This window comes from Dendrobates tinctorius, unplaced genomic scaffold (assembly GCF_039654945.1).
Source record: "Dendrobates tinctorius isolate UK_male_01 unplaced genomic scaffold, ASM3965494v1 ptg000048l, whole genome shotgun sequence".
Taxonomy (NCBI): Eukaryota; Metazoa; Chordata; class Amphibia; order Anura; family Dendrobatidae; genus Dendrobates; species Dendrobates tinctorius.
Genome location: NW_027361716.1, coordinates 26,364,463 through 26,388,959, shown reverse-complemented (window position 1 = coordinate 26,388,959; position 24,497 = coordinate 26,364,463). Strand labels below are relative to the sequence as shown.

Genomic DNA, 24,497 nt, shown 5'->3' with positions numbered 1-24,497 from the left:
GATATATCTGAAGCACAAATTTGTAGCTTTCCTGAATGGGTTTATTTATTTTTTTTAAGTGTAGCGTCAAAGTGTTGATTTTATGTAGGACTGATCTAGTCTTCATAAAATGAATAATAGTCACTGCTCAGATCAAAAGACTACAGGTGCTTCTCACAAAATTAGAATATTATCAAAAAGTTATTTTATTTCAGTTCTTCAATTCAAACAGTGAAACTCGTATATTATATAGGGTCACTTGGGTAATGGTGATAACAAAATAATAAGTTTTCACGTATCCTTTAATAAGATGTGTAGTAGTGGGGTTACAAGAACACTAAACTTCAGGAAGGCAAATTTCCAACGGATGAGAGATGATCTTGGTGCAATTAACTGGGACGATATCCTGAGACATAAAAATACACAAAGAAAATGGGAGACGTTTATTAGCATTCTGAGTAAGACCTGTGCACAATATATACCATATGGGAATAAACATGCTAGAAATAGGAGGAAACCACTATGGTTAAATAGAGTTATAAGGGGCGCAATAAGTGACAAAAATAAAGCATTTAGAGAATTAAAGCAAGTAGGCAGTAATGAGGTATTAAATAAATACAGAAGATAAAATAAATTCTGTAAAAAGCAAATCAAGGCAGCAAAGATTGAGACAGAGAGACTCATTGCCAGAGAAAGTAAAAATAATCCCAAAATATTCTTTAACTACATAAATAGTATTAAACTAAAAAATGATCGTGTTGGCCCCCTTAAAAATAGTCTGGGTGAAATGGTAGACGAGGATGAAGAAAAACCCAATATGCTAAATGACTTTTTTTCAACAGTATTTACACAAGAAAATCCCATGACAGATAACATGATCAGTGATAAAAAAAAGGTCTCCATTAAATGCCACCTGCTTAACCCAGCAGGAAGTACGGTGGCGTCTAAAAATCACTAAAATTGACAAATCCCCAGGCCCATATGGGATACACCCCCAAGTACTGCAGGAATTAAGTACAGTCATAGATAGACCATTATTTTTAACTTTAAAGATTCCATAATAACAGAGTCTGTACCTCAGGACTGGCGTATGGCAAATGTGGTGCCAATATTCAAAAAGGGGACAAAAACTGACCTTGGAAATTATAGGCCAGTAAGTTTAACCTCTACTGTGGGTAAAATCCTGGAGGGTTTTCTAAGAGTTACTATACTGGAGTATCTGGAGAAGAATAACCTCATGACCCAATATCAACATGGGTTTACAAGGGACCATTCCTGTCAGACTAATCTGATAAGATTTATGAAGAGGTAAGTTCCGGACTGGACCAAGGCAATGCAGTGGACGTGGTGTACATGGACTTTTCAAAAGCTTTTGATATGGTGCCACACAAAAGGTTGATACATAAAATGAGAACAATGGGGATAGGGGAAAATATATGTAAGTGGGTTAAGAGCTGGCTCAAGGGTAGGAAACAAAGGGTGGTTATTAATGGAGCACACTCGAACTGATTCACAGTTAGCAGTGGGGTACCGCAGGGGTCAATATTGGGCCCGCTTCTTTTTAACATATTTATTAATGACCCTGTAGGGGGCATATAGAGTAGAATTTCAATATTTGCAGATGACACTAAACTCTGCAGGGTAATCAATACAGAGGAGGACAATTTTATATTACAGGAAGATTTATGTAAACTAGAAGCTTGGGCTGATAAATGGCAAATGAGCTTTAATGGGGATAAATGTAAGGTCATGCACTTGGGTAGAACAAACAGTGCTTAATTGTAAAACACTTGGCAAAACTGTCACTGAAAAAGACCTGGGTGTATGGGTGGACAACAAACTCACATTTAGTGGCCAGTGTCAGGCAGCTGCTGCAAAGGCAAATAGAATAATGGGATGCATTAAAAGAGGCATAGCTGCTCATGAGGAGAACATAATTTTACCTCTATATAAGTCACTAGTGTGACCACACTTAGAATACTGCGTACAGTTCTGGTCTCCGGTGTATAAGAAAGACATAGCTGAATTGGAGTGGGTGCAGAGAAGAGCGACCAAGGTTATTAGGGAACTGGGGGGCCTACATTACCAAGACAGGTTATTACACTTGGGGTTATTTAGTTTGGAAACTAGATGGCTTATGGATGTTAGGGTTGTGGATCGCACTAAATATAAAATATGAGAAAGTGCGATCGCAACCCGGGGTCCACCGTGCAGAGGTGGTATGCTGCTGCTAGGTAATGGCGGACAATAACTGGCGGTATAACTAATACACTCAGGTTAACTTCATCCGCTTAATAGAAAGCGGACCCTGTTGCTTCACTGGACCGCGATACCGCTGAGTGAGCGCTAGTGTTGTGGTCACAGGACCCTGCCCCAAGGACAGGGTGTTAGAGTCCCTCTAGACCCACTAGCGTTTGGCGCCACTACTGCAGAGCCTGGACATAAACCACTTAAAGATAAAGCACACTAGGCGCAGACAGCCCTGCACTGGCGGATGCCACTAACCAGCCTAACATTATGGCTGGAAAGCGCAATGTTAGCGCACAGCACCACACTGACGGTTGCTGCTTGACGCAGTGTAGTAGTGCCTTGTGCTGGATGGCACAGTTAGGCGCTAAGTGTGGTGCAGAGGACTGAATGCACTGCGGCACATAGGCAGTGCCAACTGTAGGCGCTGACTTGTCTCCAATACCCTATACACATGCACAACCAGAGGGAGGGAGTATTAATGAGTCAGTCACCAGAACGCATACATCCATCTTCACACACACAACTACAAAATACTGTCTATACTAGCGCATGGCCGAGTGGCCATGCAAACCTTTTATAGCAGTGTCCTTCCGGGACCTTCCTGACCCTCCTTATGGTCCAATCCGAACTGGAGAAGGACCTGAGCATGTGACCTCCGATCTCCAATGAGAGATTGTCCCACGGGCATTCTCAGTGGACTGAAAGGAGGACTTAGTCTCTGGAGTAGCTCGCTGCTGACCAGCATGCATTGCTATAGCTGGACCAGAGGTGGCAGCAGCAATGAAATCCACAGAGCTGGTCTGAGCAGAGCGCCGGGATCGACGAGTCTGCTGAGCAGCCTCCTCTGCGGCTGGAGAGGAATGGGAGACTGCCGAAAGCAAGGCTCGGGATTCCAGCTGTGCAGCGATAGGAACCTGACACCTAACATGGGGTGATCTTATTACAATGTATAAATATATGCGGGGACAGTACAAACACCTTTCTAATGATCTTTTTACTCTTAGACCTGTGACAGGGACAAGGGGGCATCCTCTATGTCTGGAGGAAAAAAGGTTTAAGCATAATCACAGATGCAGATTCTTTACTGTAAGAGCAGTGAGACTATGGAACTCTCTGCCATATGATGCTGTAATGAGTGATTCCCTACTTAAATTTAAGAAGGGTCTGGATGCTTTTCTTGAAAAGTATAATATTACACGGTGTATATACTAGCTTCCTTAATATTGCATTGATCCAGGGAGCTAGTCTGATTGCCGTATGTGGAGTCGGGAAGGAATTTTTTTCCCCATTGTGAAGCTTACTGTTTGACACATGGGTTTTTTTTTGCCTTCCTTTGGATCAACATGCTGGGCAAGTTAGGATAGGATATGGGTTGAACTAGATGGACTTAAAGTCTTCTCTCAACCTTAATAACTATGCTACTATGTTACTATTACAAACAGTGATCTATTTCAAGTGTTTTTTTCTGCTAATGTTGATGATTATGGCTTACAGCCAATGAAAACCCAAAAGTCATTATCTCAGTAAATTAGAGTACTTTATAACACCAGCTTGATAAATGATTTTAAAGTCCGAAATGTTGGCCTACTGATATGTATGTTCAGTAAATGCACTCAATGCGGCGTGACATGGCGGTGTTCAGCCTGTGGCACTGCTGAGGTGTTATAGAAGCCCAGGTTGCTTTGATAGCAGTCTTCAGCTTGTCTGCATTGCTGGGTCTGGTGTCTCTCATCTTCCTCTTGTCAATACCCCATAGATTCTCTATGGGGTTAAGGTCAGGTGAGTTTGCTGGCCAATCAAGCAGTTTTTAAACCAGGAATTGGTACTTTTGGCAGTGTGGACAGGTGCGAAGTTCTGCTGGAAAATGAAATTTCCATCTCCAAAAAGCTTAATGGTAGAGAGACGCATGAAGTACTCTAAAATTTCCTGATAGACGGCTGTGCTGACATTGGTCTTGATAAAACACAGTGGACCTACACCAGGAGTTGGCCAAGCGTCTGTCTCCCAGGCAGGCTCGCTGGGCATTGTTTTTTACTCGTTTTAACTTTCTGGTGACTTACCATCCTGGGGCTAAAAACACCAAGGCGGATGCCTTGTCCAGGTGTTTTCCGGGGGAAGAACCTCGGGAAGATCCGGTACCCATCCTCCAGGAAGGTGTAGTGGTTTCGGCTCTCACGACTGAGCAGGGCCGGTTTTAGACAAAGTGGGGCCCTAGGCAAAAGTTTAAAGTGGGGCCCCAAATGGTAACATTGTAAAAACACACATTTAGGTTACAATACATGAGCAGGATGCGGATACAGGTGGCAGAGGGGCCTGGAGCCAGTGCTGGCACTGTGGTCCCCATATTCAGGGGCTTTATATCAACCAATGGGTCTTCCACTAATAGCATTACACAGGAGCATTGCTAGGGTCAGAAAAGATTGGGGGGCCCAACCCCAAGACAAAGCGTTGTCCCCCAACCCCCTCTTAAAGGGAATCTGCCACCTACTTTTGGCGGGCTATTTAAATGAGGTCGGTCCGGTCCAATGGTTGGTCCGGTCCAATGGGCGGTGTTTCCGATCTTTGCTGCCTCCCCATCCTTTGCCGCCGGCCGCAGTTTTTTCATGAATAGGATTAGGTGTCCGCCATATTTTGCGTGTGCGCTAAGCATTCTTGGCTCGTGCACGTGCTTTGCCCAACTGCGGGCAAAAATGAAAAGCCTGACTGCGCATGCGCCAGTTAACTAAGCCCCAGAAGTATTTTGCTGTGTTCCTGGGCCCAATTAAGCGGCACATGCGCAGTCAGGCTTTTCGGCTTTGCCCGCAGTTGGGCAAAGCATACTGCGCATGCACGAGCCAAGAATGCTTAGCACATGCACGAAAAATGGTGGACACCTACTCCTATTCATGAAAAAACTGCGGACGGCTGCCAAGGATGGGGAGGTGGCAAGATCGGAAACACCACCCATCGGACCGGACCGACCTCATTTAAATAGCCCTCCAAAAGTAGGTGACAGATTCCCTTTAATTTGTTTTTTTAACACTGCAGATAACACAGCAGGGCTCCCAACTGTCCTGGATCCAGCGGGACAGTCCAATTTTGACACTCCCACCCGCTATCCCGGCCGGGATTGCAGTTTTCCCGCGCTGCGAATCAGCCACCATGCCCACCTGTCGTTTCAGAAGGGGCTGTGTACCGATCGCCATATAATTCCCTCCATGCACAACACACTCCAGAACAGAAGCCCTCCCTGGCTCACGTGACCAGTCATATGACTGTGACCTCATCCTATATAACACCAGAGATAGCAGAGATAACTCTCGGAGAACAGATAATATAGTAGATGTCACCTGTAGTCCTATGTAACACCACAGATAATCTTACTCTGAAACGCTATGGCTATGTTCACATGCATTTTTTTCAGTAGCCAAAACATGTTCTATTGGCAGTAAAAATGTTGCATTCAAAACACCTGTTTTTCAGCTTGTTTCTGGTGTTCTTTACACTTTTTTCAGCTTTTTTTAAAGTGTGAATGTTTGCTTTGTCTACAGTATGTTAATGGCCACGTTCACACGTTCAGTATATGCAAGTCAAAACCAGGCGGGTGAGAAATCCAGAAGTGGTGACGTGTTTCTACTATACTTTTCCTCTGATTGCTCCACTGCTGTTTCTGCATTACAAATCCTGATGTGAAATCCTGACCAAATACTGAACGTGTAAATGAGACTTAATAGTTTAATTCACCAAAAACACTTAAAAAATTGCAGCGAAAAATGCCGTTGAAATATCTGCAGTTTTTTTTTTATTCTTTCATTGCTTTCTACGGATGAAAACACACTGAATGAAGTGACAAGCTGCAGATTTAAGCGCATGCAGGAGAATTCGGAAATCTCATATGTTTCGCTGGTACTTTATAAAGCAGCTTTTGTCCGTGTTCATATGCAGAATTTCTGCAGCTTTTTCTTCTGCAAATAAGAAGTTTACGGCATTTTATAGCACAAGCAAAGACTGAGATTTTCCGAGATCTCCTCACACCCTTTTATTTTCTCCTGACTGAATTTCACAACTGCAGCGTTTTTAAATCCGCAGCGTGTCACTTCTTTCAGCAATTTTTTTCACCCGTAGAAAGCAATGAAAAAGTTTAAGAAAAGCTGCAAATGTCGCAACGTTGTTTTCGCTGCGTTTTTGATGAATAAAACGAACTTTATTAAACATGTACTGTAGACAAAATGCACATTGTAAAATAAAAAACAGCAAAGCTCTTAGGCTGTGTGCACACGCTGCGGAAAAGGTGTGGATTCATCCGCGCGGATTTTGTACAATCCGCAGGTGAAACCGCAGGTCAAAAGACCTGCGGTTTTACCTGCGGATTGCTCTGCGGTTTTGCCCTGCGGTTTTTCATCTCCTCAATGGAGCAGATGGCAAACCGCAGGAGAATCCGCAGAAAGAATTGACATGTCAATTCTTTCTGCGGATTGAAAACCGCAGATAATCCGCGCGGAAAATTCCGCACCGTCTGCACTGCGGTTTTTGATTCCCATAGGGAATCATTGTACTGTACACCGCAGCAGAAACTGCTGCGGGTCCGCAGCGGCCAAAACCGCTGCGGAACCGCAGCAAAATCCGCAGCGTGTGCACACAGCCTTAGGGTCTGTGTCCACAATCAGTAAACTCTGGATGCTGCGTACATCTGCAGCATCCAACACGCAGCATCCAGATGTTACAGCATAGTGGGGGGGATTTCTAGAAATTCCATGTCCACTATGCGTGCACATACTCCCGCACCTCACCCGCAGAGACGGACATGCAGCACGACTCTCCAGACCGCAGCATGTCAATTTATCTAACATAGATGCGAGTCTCTGCAAGAGAATTCTCACCCCTACGATGTATTGGGTGCAGTGATTCTGCACGGTTCAGTGACCACTCGTGGAATCACCTGCGTTCAACAGATGGAGCACATGTCCGCTGCGTCCAAAGTGCTGCCATTTCCGGATCGTCTGCACATACCCTAAAAAATGGGCATTTTGAAAGCAGTGTTTTTACTGCCAAGAGAGCCGGCTTTGGCTGCAAAAAAAATGCACCAAAAACGCTGATTCCTATGCACACCTGTACTATATATATGGATGGTTTACCCTTATTTCACATGGGAATTCATTTATTTCTATATTATAAATCCCCTGATTCAGCAGACAATATCCCTGTCTTGTGTCATTCGGACAGCAGTGACAGGAGGTCGCCCTGTCACATTACAAGCAGTGATTAGTGACTGTGGTCAGAGCTGATGCTGATCTCTGCTGTATGTGGCTGTGAATCCTGATCCTACAGCGATCAGCACAGAGCTCTGGGACCACAGTGAGAAAATCCTTGCACTCTAATGTGTTATTGCTGCTCTTACCAGGTTCTGTGGCTTCACTTTGGCATTTCCATTCTCAGGACAGTGCTAGGAGCAGCCATGATCAGGACTATGGAGGAGACATACAGAGCTGCAGGCATCTCCTGGCTGTCATTGTGCTGTAATCGACCCCTCCCCCTCACTCTCAACTTTTAACCTGACTGCAGGGAGAAAGAGACAGGGGGGGCTCAAGGGGATTTGCGAGAGACGCTCCAAGACTTCAGAGCAATGCACAACATTATTCACTGTTGTACATCCTCTGGGCACTTCATAAATGGGCAGCAGATGCAGGGGGCCCCCTTTGTAGGTGGGGGCCCCAGGCATCTGCCTGGTCTGCCTGGTGGAAACGCCGCCCTGCGACTGAGGTAGAGGCAGAGATTGCCGAGGCCCAGGAGGAGGTACCGCCAGGACTTCCCGCTAATAAGTCATTCGTACCCCTTCATCTTCATCTTAAAGTGTTGGGGGAACACCACGACTCTGTCCTGGCCGGTCATCCAGGGGTTAGGGGCACCTTGGAGCTGGTATCGCGCCGCTTCTGGTGGCCAAAAATCCGGCAGGACGTGGTCTCGTACGTGACAGCTTGCATCACGTGCGCCAGGGCCAAGTCGCCCAGAACCCGTCCTGCTGGCACTCTACAGCCTCTGGGGATACCTAGTAGGCCATGGACAGAAATCTCCATGGACTTTATCATGGACTTGCCTGCCTCGGCGGGGAACATGGTCATCCTGGTGGTGGTTGATCGATTTTCGAAGATGGTGCATTTTGTGTCGTTGCCTTCCTTGCCCAACGCGAAGACGTTGGCTCAGGTCTTTGTGCAGGAGGTGGTCAGACTACACGGAGTTCCATCGGACATAGTGTCTGATAGGGGGACCCAGTTTGTGGCGAAGTTTTGGAAAGCTTTTTGCTCACGATTGGGGATCAAGTTGTCTCATTCGTCGGCGTTTCATCCGCAGTCAAATGGTCAAACTGAGCGCATGAACCAAAATCTGGAGCAGTATTTGCGATGTTTTGTGTCTGACAACTAAGAGGAGTGGTCGACGTTCCTTCCCTTGGCCGAGTTCGCATTAAATAATCACCGCCAAGAATCATCGGGAGAGTCTCCATTCTTTTGTGTTTATGGGCACCATCCTCAATTTTGTACCTTGCGTCAGGGGGCTCTGGGGGCGTCCCAGAGGAGGACCGGTTAGGAGTTCAACTATCATCGGTCTGGAGGAGTGTGAAACAGCGATTGCTGAGCATGAGTGCAAGGTACAAATGTGTGGCTGACGCTAGACGCGTGCCGGGTCCGGACCTGTGTGTGGGTGATTGGGTGTGGTTGGCTACTAAAAGCATAAAACTCAAAATTCCATCATTGAAATTGGGTCCAAGGTTTATTGGCCTTTTTAAGATTGCTGCCATCATTAACCCGGTTGCTTATTGGTTGGAACTTCCTGCGGTATACAAGATACACAACGTGTTTCACAGGGCTTTATTGAAAAAGGTGGTAGGCTCTGTGGACACAACGCCGATGCCACCTCCAGTCATGGTGGATGGCGATTTAGAGTTTGAAGTCTCCAAGGTGGTTGACTCTCGAGTACTGCGCCGTTCTCTTCAGTATTTGGTACAATGGCGGGGGTATGGTCTGGAGGAGAGGTCTTGGGTACCAGCCTTGGACATACATGCGGATCGGCTGGTCAGTTCCTTTCATCGTCGTCATCCGGACAAGCCGGGTCCTATGAGTCTTGAGGGCCCTGGGGTCCCTCGTAGAAGACAGGGTACTGTCATGTTGGACGCTATTCACACCACAGCGTCCGGCAGGCAGCGGTAGTTCCATCTCCGTCCACTATAGCCTCAGTGGCGCCGGCTTGATTTTACTCAGGTTATCGGGGGTTAATCTAGCTGGAGATCAGGTGGGATGTTTGGTCACGCCCATGGTCTTTAAATAGTCGTGCTGGCCTGTGGGCGTCGCCGATTATAGCTTGTGTTTTATGCCAAGTGGTTCCGGTCTGGAGAGGTGGTGTTGGAGAGAGAAATTCATATTTGGTGTCGTATGATCCGTTGTTACCTTTTCGCCTTCCTATATTTGTGCTTTGTTTTGCCCTGTTCACATTACAGTATTGTCCTGTGTGTATGCGGCGCGGTGCGGTTTAAGTTCTCCCTGTCTGTCACTACTGTGTGGGCTTTGGTGGTTTGACAACTCACTGGGTGGAGGGTGGAGGGTTCAGCTTAGGGCTGAGCGGGAGATAAGGAAAGGTTGGAGGCTCAGGCATTTGCACCATTAGCAAAAACCCTGGGTTGAGGGTCAGACAGGGTTTTCCCTAGTTTGAGGGACTCCGCAGGGGCCCCGGGTATTTCAGCCTCCTTTGACCTAAGCCCCGCATAACAGAACCTTAATTTACTTTATAATAATAGCTAGGCATTGAAAACTGGGGGTTATTTGGCTAAAGTTGTGGGGGGGTAGGGCTGGCTCCAGAGTTTTGTGGGCCCAGGGCCAAAGAGTGTCAATGGGCTCCTTTAACACATGCCACAATTCATGATCCTCTGATATGGCAGAGAAATAGCGGTATAGTACAATGAAAAATACTTCACTTCTTACATCACATGACTGATATCCATTTTAAATTCTACAATAGCTCCAAAAACGGACAGTACATTACTCCATACAGTATTATGGCCACCGCATAGTGCGCTATACAGAGTAATGAGGCCCATATATTTCTCCATACAGAATCATTGGTCCCATATAATGTTCCATACAGTATATGATGAGCTCCACATAATGCTACAGTATACAGTTGTGGCCAAAAGTATTGACACCCCTGCAATTCTGTCAGAAAATACTGCAAACACAAATTCTTTGGTATTATTATCTTCATTTAATTTGTCTTAAATGAAAAAACACAAAAGAGAATGAAGCAAAAAGCAAAACATTGATCATTTCACACAAAACTCCAAAAATGGACCAGACAAAAGTATTGGCACCCTCAGCCTAATACTTGGTTGCACAACCTTTAGCCAAAATAACTGCGACCAACCGCTTCTGGTAACCATCAATGAGTTTCTTACAATGCTCTGCTGGAATTTTAGACCATTCTTCTTTGGCAAACTGCTCCAGGTCCCTGATATTTGAAGGGTGCCTTCTCCAAACTGCCATTTATAGATCTCTCCACAGGTGTTCTATGGGATTCAGGTCTGGACTCATTGCTTGCCACCTTAGAAGTCTCCAGTGCTTTCTCTCAAACCATTTTCTAGTGCTTTTTGAAGTGTGTTTTGGGTCATTGTCCTGCTGGAAGACCCATGACCTCTGAGGGAGACCCAGCTTTCTCACACTGGGCCCTACATTATGCTGCAAAATTTGTTGGTAGTCTTCAGACTTCATAATGCCATGCACATGGACAAGCAGTCCAGTGCCAGAGGCAGCAAAGCAACCCCAAAACATCAGGGAACCTCCGCCATGTTTGACTGTAGGGACCGTGTTCTTTTCTTTGAATGCCTCTTTTTTTCTCCTGTAAACTCTATGTTGATGCCTTTGCCCAAAAAGCTCTACTTTTGTCTCATCTGACCAGAGAACATTCTTCCAAAACACTTTAGGCTTTTTCAGGTAAGTTTTGGCAAACTCCAGCCTGGCTTTTTTATGTCTCGGGGTAAGAAGTGGGGTCTTCCTGGGTCTCCTACCATAGAGTCCCTTTCATTCAGACGCCGACGGATAGTACGGGTTGACACTGTTGTACCCTTGGACTGCAGGACAGCTTGAACTTGTTTGGATGTTAGTCGAGGTTCTTTATCCAACATCCGCACAATCTTGCGTTGAAATCTCTTGTCAATTTTTCTTTTCCGTCCACATCTAGGGAGGTTAGCCACAGTGCCATGGGCTTTAAACTTCTTGATGACACTGCGCACGGTAGACACAGGAACATTCTGGTCTTTGGAGATGGACTTGTAGCCTTGAGATTGCTCATGCTTCCTCACAATTTGTTTTCTCAAGTCCTCAGACAGTTCTTTGGTTTTCTTTCTTTTCTCCATGCTCAATGTGGTACACACAAGGACACAGGACAGAGGTTGAGTTAACTGACTGCAAGTGTGATTTAGTTATTGCCAACACCTGTTAGGTGCCACAGGTAAGTTACAGGTGCTGTTAATTACACAAAGTAGAGAAGCATCACATGATTTTTCGAACAGTGCCAATACTTTTGTCCACCCTCTTTTTTATGTTTGGTGTGGAATTATATCCAATTTGGCTTTAGGACAATTCTTTTTGTGATTTTTCATTTAAGACAAATTAAATGAAGATAATAATACCAAAGAATTTGTTTTTGCAATCATTTTCAGGAAGAAACTGAGTATTATCTGACAGAATTGCAGGGGTGTCAATACTTTTGGCCACAACTGTATGTTGGTCCCCATGGATGAAGCTCCACTGTCTTATGGGCTCAAATAATGCTCTATATATAATGGGCCCCATTTCTAATGCTCCAGAGTATAATGGGCCCTGTAAATGCTGCTCCAGTGTCTGATGTCCACCTTTGGAATGCTCCAGTGTCTGGTGGGCCCCATATATCATTCTCAAGAGTATAGTGCTCCCCAAAAATTGCTCCCGACCTTTAAAACAATTAAATAAGTCTCCACGCTAGGGAATCCCTGTACTGGTCTGGACTCCTCATCATCCCCATTTTCCATCTCACTGCACTTGGACTGTTTAGGCAGAGGGCGTACAGACGTGATGTCATTGCGCTCTCTGACCAGAATGTCACTGGCAGGAAACGCGGAAGACATCACGGCGGTGGAGCAGGGAGAGGTAAGTATTTCAACTTTGCAAGTGCTGTGATCCTGAGCAAGCAGGGGGAGCCCACTCGTTGGCGACAGCACTGGCACAGGGCCCCTCATAGTACGGCGGTGTATCTGACGGCGGGTGGGCGCTCCCCCACCCACCGGCAGAGACACTTTTTCATACTATGAGGGGCCCTGTGCCTGTGTCATCGCCCATGAATATGCCCCCCCACCTGCTCAAGGAACCTGCACTTTCATCTGCATCCTCCTCTTTGTCACCGTGTAAGGTGGTATAGTATGCGGGAAGGGGAACCTGAGTTTCATCAGGGTCAGATTCTGGCTGTGTAGAGTGCAAGGGGAATGTAGTGGTCTGGGTCAATGTACCAGCAGAATCATCTAGCAGTGGCTGGGCATCAGTGCACTTGTGGCGCCCCCAGGAGTACGGTCGACACAGTGGCATTACCTTCCTCCTAGGGAGTGTGATGTCATGCTTGGGAGCAACAAAGGATTTCTCTAGCAGTTAAACCAGCACACAACACAGTTCCCACTCCAGGCCAGCAGGGAGAGCTCTGAACCTGACTGCTGAGGAGCTGCTCTCTGTGGTCGGGAGGAGGGAAGTTAGGGCAGTCTGTGAAGGGAAGGGGAAGTGTGTGGACGTGAGAAGGGGAGCTGGAGGATGAGAAGAGTTAAGGCTCACTCCTAGCTGGAGCGCATGGTCCGGATTCTGGTCTCCGAGTTTGTAGGGACACTGATCGTCCTGCAGCAGAAACCGGAGGAAGTAGCAGCTGTAAATGCTCTGTTCCCAACTAAGGCTCGGAGGCCTCAGCAGCGACTTGTGTGAACCAGAAGGAAAATGCTACGGCTGCCTGCCATACGAGAAAGTTTCAAAATAGTCAACAGGGGGAACTTCAGTGAACTCAGTACTGCGAGTACCTCAGATAAGCGCTAGAACGGAGGCCACACTACCAGAGACAAAATTCCTAATTTGCTTCCAGGCTGACCAACTCCTTCTCCATCTATACTCTGGGTCCTGTACGGCACTTTCCAAGTACAGATAAAGGAGCTGCACGACTGTGTCTGTCATCTTTCTCCTGCGCCTGGCGCACGGCTCGGCTACATCCTGCACTGCACACCTTCTACCGACTCATTCATCTGCCCTGCGATTACTGCCCTACCTGTGCAGGGCTTCTACATCTTATCTGCACCACAACATCTGTCCCAGAGAAGCGACACTGCAGCGCGGGTCAATCTGAAACCACAGGTGGCGTCACGTATCATTCACCTATAAACGTTATTCACCCCTTTGCATGGACGACCAAGCCCACGGACCGGGTCACCACCACCGTGACACATCCCTCTGAGACACCGGCCCGGTACCGATTAACCCCACTGCCCTGGCTGGCCACCCACACTCCATGTCAGATTCATCTTGGACTGGGGAATTCACGATTTGACTTGATAACCCAGGCATGGTATGTGAAAAGAGCTCCATGGAGTAATCTGTAGTGTGGCCTGCCGCATCCTTCACTTTTGGTGGGGGTGAAGGACACAAGGAAAGGTGTTGTTCCTGACCAAGAGCCTCCACTGACGACTCAGTGCTTTCATTTTTCGAAACTTCAGAAGAGGAGGCAATAGAGCTGGAGGCTGTGTCAGCAATGTAAGCGAAAACTTGTTCCTGAAGCTCCGGCTTTAAAAGCGGTTTACCTACTCCCAGAAAAGAGAGCCTTTGAGGCCTTGTGGAGCCAGACGATGACGCAGGCTCAACACCTCCTGCCTTAGGTGCTATTGTGCTTTTGCCACTACCAGCAGATGCACCACCACCCCCACCACCATCAGTACCAGCTGGCAAATTCCGCCCACTTCCATGGCCTCTTCCGCCATACTACCTCATTTTTGGAAAAATGTATGTGGCACCCCTGAGGCTTCAGTCGCCACAGAGATACTGCACCTTCTCCTAAGTGTAGTGCCCCACCATCCAGGTAGGGTGGGAACTCCTGACCACACTCCACACCTGCATTCCACACACAGGATAGTTCAGTGTGGCCACCTAACAGCTTTATGCTGGGGGTTAGCGGAGCACCCCTTGTGGAACCCTGCTTCGCAACACGAGATGTGCTGGGAGGCGGGTGGAGTAAGATGATACAAAAGAGTGGGAAGAGTGAGAGTTATTTGGTTAGTTGGAGAGGAGAGAGAAGAGTGAAGATGGATGTCTGAGGGACGTGCTGCAGCAGGTCCCAGTGATCTGGGCTGATGGCACGAGAAAGACAGAGAAAGAGACTGATAAGATTGATAACCTAACCTTCCATAAGAAAGATAGAACAGTTCGGAATGAAGGAGAATAGAAGGACGGTGGGAAGCTGGTTGAAGAAAGATAGAGAACCCCTCCAGTCCAGAGAGCGCAAAGGCCGGGGCCCGGTTCCCGAGGTTGATTGGATCTTTATGTCCGGCAACAGACACCGAAGGAGTAGTGAGCCACTAACGCCTTGCTCCCATCATAGACTTGGGACACAACAGCAACTGAATAGAGAGCCGGGACGCAGAGTGGAGTCCCCGAAGAAGGCTACAGCTGTCTGTCATACAAGTAAAGACTAGGAACACCTAGAGAGAGGCATTCCAGGTTAACTAAGTACTGGAGTGCTTCGCACCTAAAGGCGCATTGGAGGAGTCGTCCAGTAAGGTACATGTTGGTGTAGTGTGGAAGGGAGAATCCTATCCTGCCTGGAGGTTGGCTGGAGCCCTGACCTGGAGAACACAGTACGGAGGCAGGCTGTTGTGTGAACTGCAAACAGTGAGTAAAGCTTTGGAACCGCATACTCTGGTGTCCTCCAGTTATTTCCGCACCACTACACCTGGGTACCAGCATCCATACCACTCTGCGCCTCTCCTCATCCATTGCCCCTACTCTGCCCTGGGACTACAGCTCCACCTATGGGGAGCTATACCATCTCTGCTGCACCACACCATCAGTCCCAGCGGATCTGTATGCAGTGTTGGCTTCCCATCTTACTTGCCAAACACCACGGGTGGCATCACCGCCATTGATATTGGGCGCCCAGGGCCACGGACCAGGTCACAGCTGCCGTGAAACTTTCCCTCCCTGACATCGGCCCGGTACCGAGTACCCCACAGCCCTGGGAGGGCGACCCATGTACCTAAAATACCACCAGCTATATGGTACTGTGAAACAAGGTACAAAGTGCATATAGTATTGGGGAGAATTTGAATCTCCCTAGAGATTTTAGGAGGCTGAACTATTATCTCAGGCCCACTATAGATTACACCTCAATTTAACAGGCTGAAATTGGCTGGTGTATGACAAAGTAAAAGGTGTGTATATAGTATTGGGGAGACAATGATGCTCTCAGTTCAAGTATGGCAGCAGGCAGCCTAATAAGCAGGACTGCTGCACACAAGTGTGGAAAAATGGACGCTTGGTAACTGTGCAGAAAAGAGGAAGAAAAGTATTTTTGCTTTTAAAAAAGCAGTTTGCACAGCAGTGTGCAAACAGAAATGCAGCTATCAGGGAGCCTTTTAAGGCAGCCTAATAACCAACTGAGCTGATGCACAAAAAATATAGCCTCCCCTGTCACTGCACACAAACTGTTGTGTTGTACAGTGGAAATCGCTAACAGCAGAAGCAGTTTTTTTGTTCTTCCCAGCCTAATGCTCTCCCTTATTCAGAATCAGCAGCTGCAACCTCTCCCTAATGCTAATATCGGCAGAAGTAAGATGGCGGTCGGCGTGCATGCCCTTTTATAGCCCCTGTGACGCCACACAAAGCAGGCCAATCACTTGCATGCCCTTCTCAAAGATGGTGGTGACCGATGCCCATGTCATTGCGTTGCCCACAGTGTGCGTCCTCCATCATTGGCTGAAAAAGGGCGCTGGAAGCATCATTTGAAACGCGACTTTGGCACTCTGGTCACCAACCTCGTGGCCGACCTCACGCTATGGTCGGGTTTCGTTTCATGAAACCCGACTTCAGCGAAAGTCGGCGACTTATGAATTTGACCGACCCATTTCGTTCAAGTCTAGTTGAGGGTTGTAGTACTGGCAACGGCCAGTGTAGTGTCCTCAGATGAGGTTCCACAACTCACGGCCCAACTTCTGGTGACAACGGGCAGTCTCCGGTTTTATCTATTGAGCCCCTAGTCCATTAGCCCGTGCAGCCAAAGTAAAAAGGGCCACAGCAATCCCAGTATCAAGTGTGGGCTGATGTGCGGTGGCCAGCAGAAGGGAACGCCACCCAGTGTCCTGTAGCTGACCTACACTTCTCTGCACGCATGCTGTCTTGCGTTTAGCCGAGTACACAGTACTATCTCCACTACCTGTCCTGCAGGAATGCTTAGGAGATGCTGGCTGCAGAATGTTGCAGCACCACTGCTCGGGGTGCGGAGCATGCTGTCCTCCCTCCTGCACTCTCCCTGATGGCGGGAAACTGACTCAGGCTTCATGCGCTTTCAGCTCTGTTTCCGGTTTAAACACGCCCCATCCTCCCGGGTTATGGGGTCTGTCCGGTCCCCTATTCCTTCCCTAGGGCAACATGGGATGCAGCATCGACAGTTCTGAACCTGGCTTAATATAGATACCCACAGCCCGCTCTTCCTCCTTACAACTGTATAGTATATAGCCAAAGTTTATAAGAGGTACAACTGCATTGCAATTGGCCTCAAGGGCCGGCGGGCAGCACAGGCACAAGGAGTACAGGCAGGGCAGTAGACGCGGGCTCCGGCTCTGGATGTTGCCCTGCAAACGCTGAACGTCTCCAGCAGGCTGAGGGCCCTCTCCCTGATCCACTCCTCAGGTTCTGGCCGGCTCTCTCCGCTTTGTTCTCCAGGGGTGGCAGATGCACCGCCTGAGAGGAGGCCGTGGCCCCCTCCATGCTTGTAGGCCTCGGACTTTCCTGGGCCTCACAGCCCGCTGAGCTCTAACCGCTCACAGCCTCCTAACATCCACGGTGCACCATCGCAGGGAGACCAGACGCAGACTGAGCACCCAAGCTGGGCCTGCCTCCCCGCGGAAGCTACGTCCAAGGGAAATCTCTGGAACAATGAATCGAGCGTGCCAAACTCCGCTCTCCGGATCTCCCCGCGGCGTGGTTGCTACAGTCCGAACTGTAATGTTATTTTTATTCCCTCTCCAACAAGAGAGTGGGCTCATGAAACCACTCCCCCAGCGCTCTATGTAATGGGAAAAGTGTGAGGAATAATACATGAGGTGGGCGGGGCCTGCTCATGAATATTAAGTGAGGTCCTGCCCGTCATGTAGATGAGGCTGCGGGGGCTTTGTGCTGTCCCATGCCGAGAGCAAAAGAGAAGGGTCTGCTTGGGGGGAGGAGGACAGAGGCAGGGCCTGCCAGAGGCCGGGGGAGGAGGACAGAGGCTGGGGGAGAGGAGGACAGAGGCAGGGCCTGCCAGAGACCAGAGGAGAGGAGGACAGAGGCAGGGCCTTCCAGAGGCCGGGGGAGAGGAGCACAGAGGCAGGGCCTGCCAGAGGCCGGGGGGAGGAGGACAGAGGCAGAGTCTGCCAGAAGTCAGAGGAGAGGAGGACAGAGGCAGGGCCTGCCAGAGGCCGGAGGAGAGGAGGAAAGGCAGGGCCTGCCAGAGGCCAGGGGACAGGAGGACAGAGGCAAGGCCTGCCAGAGGCCAGGGGAAAGGAGGACAGAGGCAGGGCCTGCCAGGGGCCTGGGAGAGTAGTACAGAAACAGGGCCAGCCAGGTGCCTAGGGAGAGGAGGACAGAGACCGGGCCTACCGGGGGAGAGGAGGACAGAGGCAGGGCCTGCCAGAGGCCGGGGGAGAGGAGGACAGAGGCAGGGCCTGCCAGAGGCCGAGGGAGAGGAGGACAGAGGCAGGGCCCGCCAGAGGCACAGGGAGAGGAGAACAGAGACGGGGCAGAGGGAGAGCCCCGAAGCCCATAAGGCACCGCGACAGTGTCACTTGCGCAAGTACAGTTTGTGGCCACAAGGCCACGAACTGCACCTGCGCAAGTGACATTCACGTCACCGCTATTCCTGCGCATGCGCAGTAACAGCCACAACTGCGCGCTCTACCCACCACAAATGATGTGAGACATGTGCGCTGCTTCTGTCAGCACCACTATGCATACACAGATGTTAATTTCACCCCACTCCCGATGCGATAGCATCGGGCCTATTTCTAGTATGATATAAACCCGACAATGGTTATTGAAAGTCTCAGCTTCTCTTAACAGAGAACGATGTTATCATCAATAACTCCTTTAATACCTTTAAAAGTATTCTACAGAAGAAGAATAACAATTCAAAATCCCAGCATAGTAAGTGCACATTTGTTATTTCAATGCAATCCACAATGCTGCACACATTTTGGTCTGCAAAACCAGACCTTCATCAATTAGATTGCAGATATATAGAAAGGAAGAAGGAAAAATAGTGCAGAAAGGATTGATATAGCTGTGAGCTGGTGACTGGGTCCATTCCTCAGTGAAAACTGTTGCACCTACACCCACACTTCCTATACTCGTTTTCCTGCTTCTGCTCTATATATCTGCAATCCTTTTGAAGATAGTCCGTTTGTGTGGGACAAAATGTCTGTAACAGTATGGATTGAATTTTGCTTAAAAATGTGCACCTATTATGTTAGAGTGCTAAGTTATTATTACTCTGTTAAATACAGTGTGGTATCTTTCTTGAGTAGTTGTCATATAATGAAAGAGTGAAGTATAACTTTCAAAAGTATTCAAAGCATAAAACAGGATGTATCAGAAGAACTCTCAGCTCATTAGGACTAGCAACAGAAAACTCTCAAGTGAGAAGTCATTCTCTCATTGATCTCTCATATCAAGTTATTCTTGGCCCGTATGTCTTCATTAGTGTATTACCATTGCAGTCAACATCACTAAAAGCATATTTGACATCAGGCAACAAAAGTACACCCATTTCCTGAGATATTAATGATATCTTAACGTTTTGAAAAAGAGAAATCTAAAACTATGTATAATATTATTTTAGGAACAAAATTGTATTATAGAACAAAGACATAATCAGAGAGTGAGTAAAATTTCAGTTTGAATTCTCTTTTGCAGAACATTATCAAGTAATGAAAAAAGCAATTGGTATAAAAAAATCCATATTTATTTTGTCCTTCATATTATTTAATCGCATGAGCTAGTGATTGCACTGTGGTATCTCTATTGGATATGAAAGGCATAATCAATTTATTCATTTGCAAGTTTCGGCAAGTTTCCTCTTTCCTTGATTTGATTTGTAGAGATGAGCCGATCTTTGAAATTTGAATTATCTGGCATTGCTGAAATTTCCAGAGTCATTTGGTTAGCAGTGAAAGAAGTTACAGTGAATCAGATAGCTAAAAATCCTCTAACTGCCTAATTAATATGTGTATAACACTTACAATTCATGTGGCATTTTTTGAACACAGTTTGACTTATGTAATGCAAACACAGCCTTTTTAATGTCTAAGTGACTTCAACCTATCTTGTTATGGAAATACAGATGATAAGGAGGGTAACCAACAGACTAACCACACACAGCGGCTTCGGGCAAAAATTGTTCCTTTTTGGGGCAAATGCTTGACATACTATTGTTTATACAAAAGAGTTTTAAACAAAAGAAGCCATGGCATTTTCACACACTTGGGTGTAAACCGTATCACTGTTTAGGGATTGTCAAGAGTTTAGCATGCTGCTAAGCAAAAAAAGGATAGCTTTTTAGGGGTGTGGTGTAGGCACTGAGGGTGGAGGACATGACACACATCTCTCCTGCCCCTAGACCCTTATAAGTTCATTTTCCTACAGATTTATTCAAGCAAAATCCTACCTGCGGGACTTCCAGCACTACAGAAATGCATAAAGACCCCACCTGAAGTGTCCAAACCAGAATTAAAGAGGAAAGCAGCTGTACTGCAGCTGTGGCGCCCTACATCTTTACCACCACAAAAGGGTTAACACAAAAGACACACACAATTTACCTCACTCCCTTACTTTTCTGAAGCTTAGAGCTTTTCAGACATACCTTAACTGGGAGAGGGAGGAGTCGAGTTGTTGTTTTCAGTGAAGAAGAAGGTGGAGGAAGATGGAGAACGCTCCTGGAAGCCATGACATGTGCTCCCTCCAGGAGTAAAGCTAAGAGGAATCAGGGCGTCAGCCCCTAGGCCATCCATACTTTCAGAACAAGGTGGTAACAGAGACTGTGTGGGTTTATACAACCAACAGCAGAGTGTTTTCCCCGGGAAGACTGCAGCAAATTAGGATCAGTGAAGGATTGTACAAGAAGGAACTTCAGCTTCACACAAGATCCAAGCTGCAAGTTGCCAGAGGAGGAAAGCACAGTGAGTAGTGGGTATACTGGAAGTTCCAAACTCCGGGAAGCCTTGGTCCCTGAAGGGATTAGAATAGCAGGAAGCTTACACTGAGTCACAGCAGACGGAAGGATAACTCCCATTTTGCAAAGCAGACTGTAAACCTTGTGGGAGTTGTAATATCCCCTCTGAACTGCACCTGAACTACAGTAAATGATAATGTGACTTCCCTTGTCTCCTGCCTTATTACTCCGTGCCTTCTACTTCCATCACAATCTCTAACCACGTGACAGGGAGAAGTCTTGCCATTTACAAAGTTTCCCTTAATCCACTACCTCACCATGGTTGGGCAGAACCGCAGAGCAGTGACCTGACTATATGTATGGTCAAAAAACTCCTTGGAGAAGCAGATTCATCTCCAGCTCCTGATGCGCCTGCAGATGTCCAACAGTTGTGGAAAGAAAGAAAGAAGCTGTTCCTTTTTGAAGGCAAGTTGATCCAAAGAGCTATTAACCCACGTACGCATGAACTGGTCTGGCAGATCGTGGTCCCTAAAAAAGACATGCCAATGGTCTTGGAAGCTTACCACAATCAAGCGGGACACTTTGGTTGGAAAAAGCTGGAAGTTGTCATCCGCGACCACTTCTTCTGGACAGGTATGAGACGGTCTATTGAACATTGGTGTAGGAAATGTGGCCCATGTAATCTCAGAATAAAGAATTCTGCCAATCAAAGGGCCCCCTTGAAGCCCATCATCACTAAACAACTTTTGGAACTGGTGGCCCTAGACCACATGCAATTAACCACAAGTCAATCAGGGTATACCTGAGCCTTAACAATAGTGGATCACTATTCCCATTTCCTAGAGGTCATTCTGGTGAAAGACCAAACAGCAAGAACAGCTGCAAAGGCATTCCAAGAATATTTCTGCAGACCCCATGGCTACCAAGATCAAGTGCTGACAGACAGAGGTCCAGCCTTCGAAGCAGAAGTCTTTCAAGAATTTTGCTCTCACTATGGATGTAAAAAGATCAGAACTACACCATACCACCCACAAGGCAATGGTCTTTGCGAAAAACTGAATCATCTGGTACTCAATTTATTGCAGATCCTACCACTAGAAGAAAGGAATCAATGGCCTGAGAAATTACCTGATTTTATCGAAATGTGCAATCATATCCCAACCAGCTCAACAGGATATGCCCCAACTTACTTGATGCATGCACGGCCAGGTAAACTCCCCATCGACCTAGAAATGGGAGTCCTAACTCCTGAAACCATATCCAGCCAATTGGACACGGATTGGAACACAGAAACACAATTGCTGTATCAAAAAGTTCAGCAATGTCTAGAGGAAAGTCTTGCTCAAACTAGGCAAAAACAGGAAAGGAAATTTAATAGACATGCTGTGGCAACCCCCTTACCAACAGGTGAACAAGTGTTGAAGAAAAAGAGAAGAAACCACAAGTTAGATGACCAATGGGAGGGTCAGCCTTACACTATTTAACCATCTAGTTATGACAACAGCAAAGTGTGCACTATCTCCAAAGACGGCGGAAAAACGTGTACCACCGTATCCAGAGACAATCAGAAAGTATGTCCAGCACAATTGCGTGAAAAAGTTGAGACTAAGGAAGATCCTCAGTTAGGCTGGAGTCACACTAACCTGCGCAAAATACGGTCCGTAGTTTACATGCGTAATACGGATGAATGATCCCTAAATAGTGCTCCGTAGGCCATCCGTAAGCAAGGTGAGGTCGCGTATTTTGCGCATGTCTGCATCCGTATGTAATCCGTGTGGCATCTGTATGCAATCCGTATGGCGAGATTTTCATGCAGCCTTGCAAAATGGACATTTAATGGTTTTGAGGCCTGCAAACAATTTAAATCATTAGCCTGCACCCTATTTAGACAATCAGAAACAGGTGGCTGCCTCCATTCTGTCCATTTGTCACCTTGCTTTCACGGGGTGTGTTGGTGTGCAGCATGGCAGAGGGACTGAGATTCAATACAACTGAGCAGGTTCTCTTTACCTGGCTTTTGTCACGGCGCTTTGGGCAACCATACCCTGTGATAGTGGATCCGCGGAGGAGGAGACGCATGTGGGTCCATCCACTTTTGAGGCAACGACTCACAAGAGGTCATTTTCACCGCCTCTATTCTTCTCTGCGGGAGCATCCGGAGAAATTTTACCAGTACTGTCGCATGAGCATTTCCACATTTGATCGACTCTTGGAGACAGTGCGACCTGGGATAACCTTTCAGGACACAAGGATGCGCAAAGCGATATCTGCAGAGGAGCGACTTCTACTCACAATACGGTATGTACTACACAACCACATTCTCTATGTTCATAATGTGTGTGCTAAATTATGTTTTTTGGCCTTCTTGGACAAAGTTTAATGCCCTCATCTTACTCCAAATATGTTTCAACTGACACACCAGAATGTTACATCTAATATGTCCTGCATATCACTTAGTCATTGTGCCTCCAAATGTGTGTGTTATTCTCTCTCAATTCCTAACAAGTTTGGTCGGCATGTAACTGATTTTTTTTTACTTTAGCCATTCTAAACTTAACTATTTCTGTTGTTCTACAGCTTCCTGTCCACTGGCCTGTCTTATGCCGCCCTCCACCATGAGTTTCTCATTGGAAAGTCAACCATTTCAGGCATAGTGAGATCTACATGTACAGAAATCTGGACAAGACTCCATCAAGTGGTCATGCCTGAGCCCAGGATGGAAGACTGGTTAAGGATATCAAGGGACTTTGAGGAGGACTGCCGGTTTCCAAATTGTATTGGGGCCCTGGATGGCAAACATATCAGGGTGCGTAAGCCGCCGAACTCTGGCTCCCAATTCTTCAATTATAAACAATACTTTTCTGTTGTATTGTTGGCTCTGGTAGACCCTCAATACAAGTTTATAATTGTTGACATTGGGGCCTATGGAAGGACGGGAGACTCTAGAGTCTTCAATACTTCCATAATGGCTCGGCGGCTACGCACCAACCATTTGGATCTACCACCACCACGCCAGCTACCAGGCTCCCCCGAAGAATCAGTCCCTTATGTCCTTGTGGCAGATGAGGCCTTTCAGTTATTGCGCAATGTCATGAGGCCATATCCCCGGCGCAACCTTGACCACAGGCGCAGAATTTTTAACTTGCGCCTATCACGTGCTAGGCGACTGGTGGAGTGTTCCTTTGGGATTCTTTGTGCCAAATGACGGGTACTCCAGTCTGCCATTCAGTTGAGTGAGCAAAATGTGAATGAAGTTGTGAAAGCCTGTGTTGTTCTGCATAACTTCACCAGGATACATGATTGTTCCTCCTCTGATGGTGTTGTGCGTAGGCCGGACAATGTGCTCAGGGTGAGACCACCTATGAACCCTCAACGTAGACCGCTCTCTGGCCTAAAAGTGCGTGATATTTACACTAATTACTTTATCTCACTTGAGGGGGCAACTTCTTGGCAAGAGCATGCTGTGTCTATGTTATAATTTGTTTCTTTAATTGTGTCTAAATATATATTACTCAAGCCCTTATGATTCTATGAGTGTTTCATTGCATTGGTTTGTGTCTGTTAGTATGTTGTGAGGGATTGTGAAAAATCACACAGACGTTAACTAGAGTAGACAAATTTTTAGTTTTGCCTTTTTTTTTTGTTTAGCTTAAAGGCAAACATAATATTGCCATAAGAAAATTTTGCCAATGGGCAAAATGACCCTTTGTGCCTTCTTTAACTTTTTGTAAAATTAACATTACATAACAAAACACCAACAAAGATTAGGCAATAACAACATTGCTGCATGACTAGATTAAACTAGATTTGCCAACAAAAGGTGAGCTCCA

At 46.9% G+C, this 24,497-nt stretch overlaps 1 protein-coding gene across 2 annotated transcripts in view; it reads right to left on the bottom strand.

Annotated features, from left to right (window-relative positions):
* The window catches only part of SYT9 (synaptotagmin 9), a 799,187-nt gene that overhangs the window by 304,699 nt on the left and 469,991 nt on the right, over window positions 1-24,497 (bottom strand). The gene's annotated exons all lie outside the window — the stretch shown is intronic.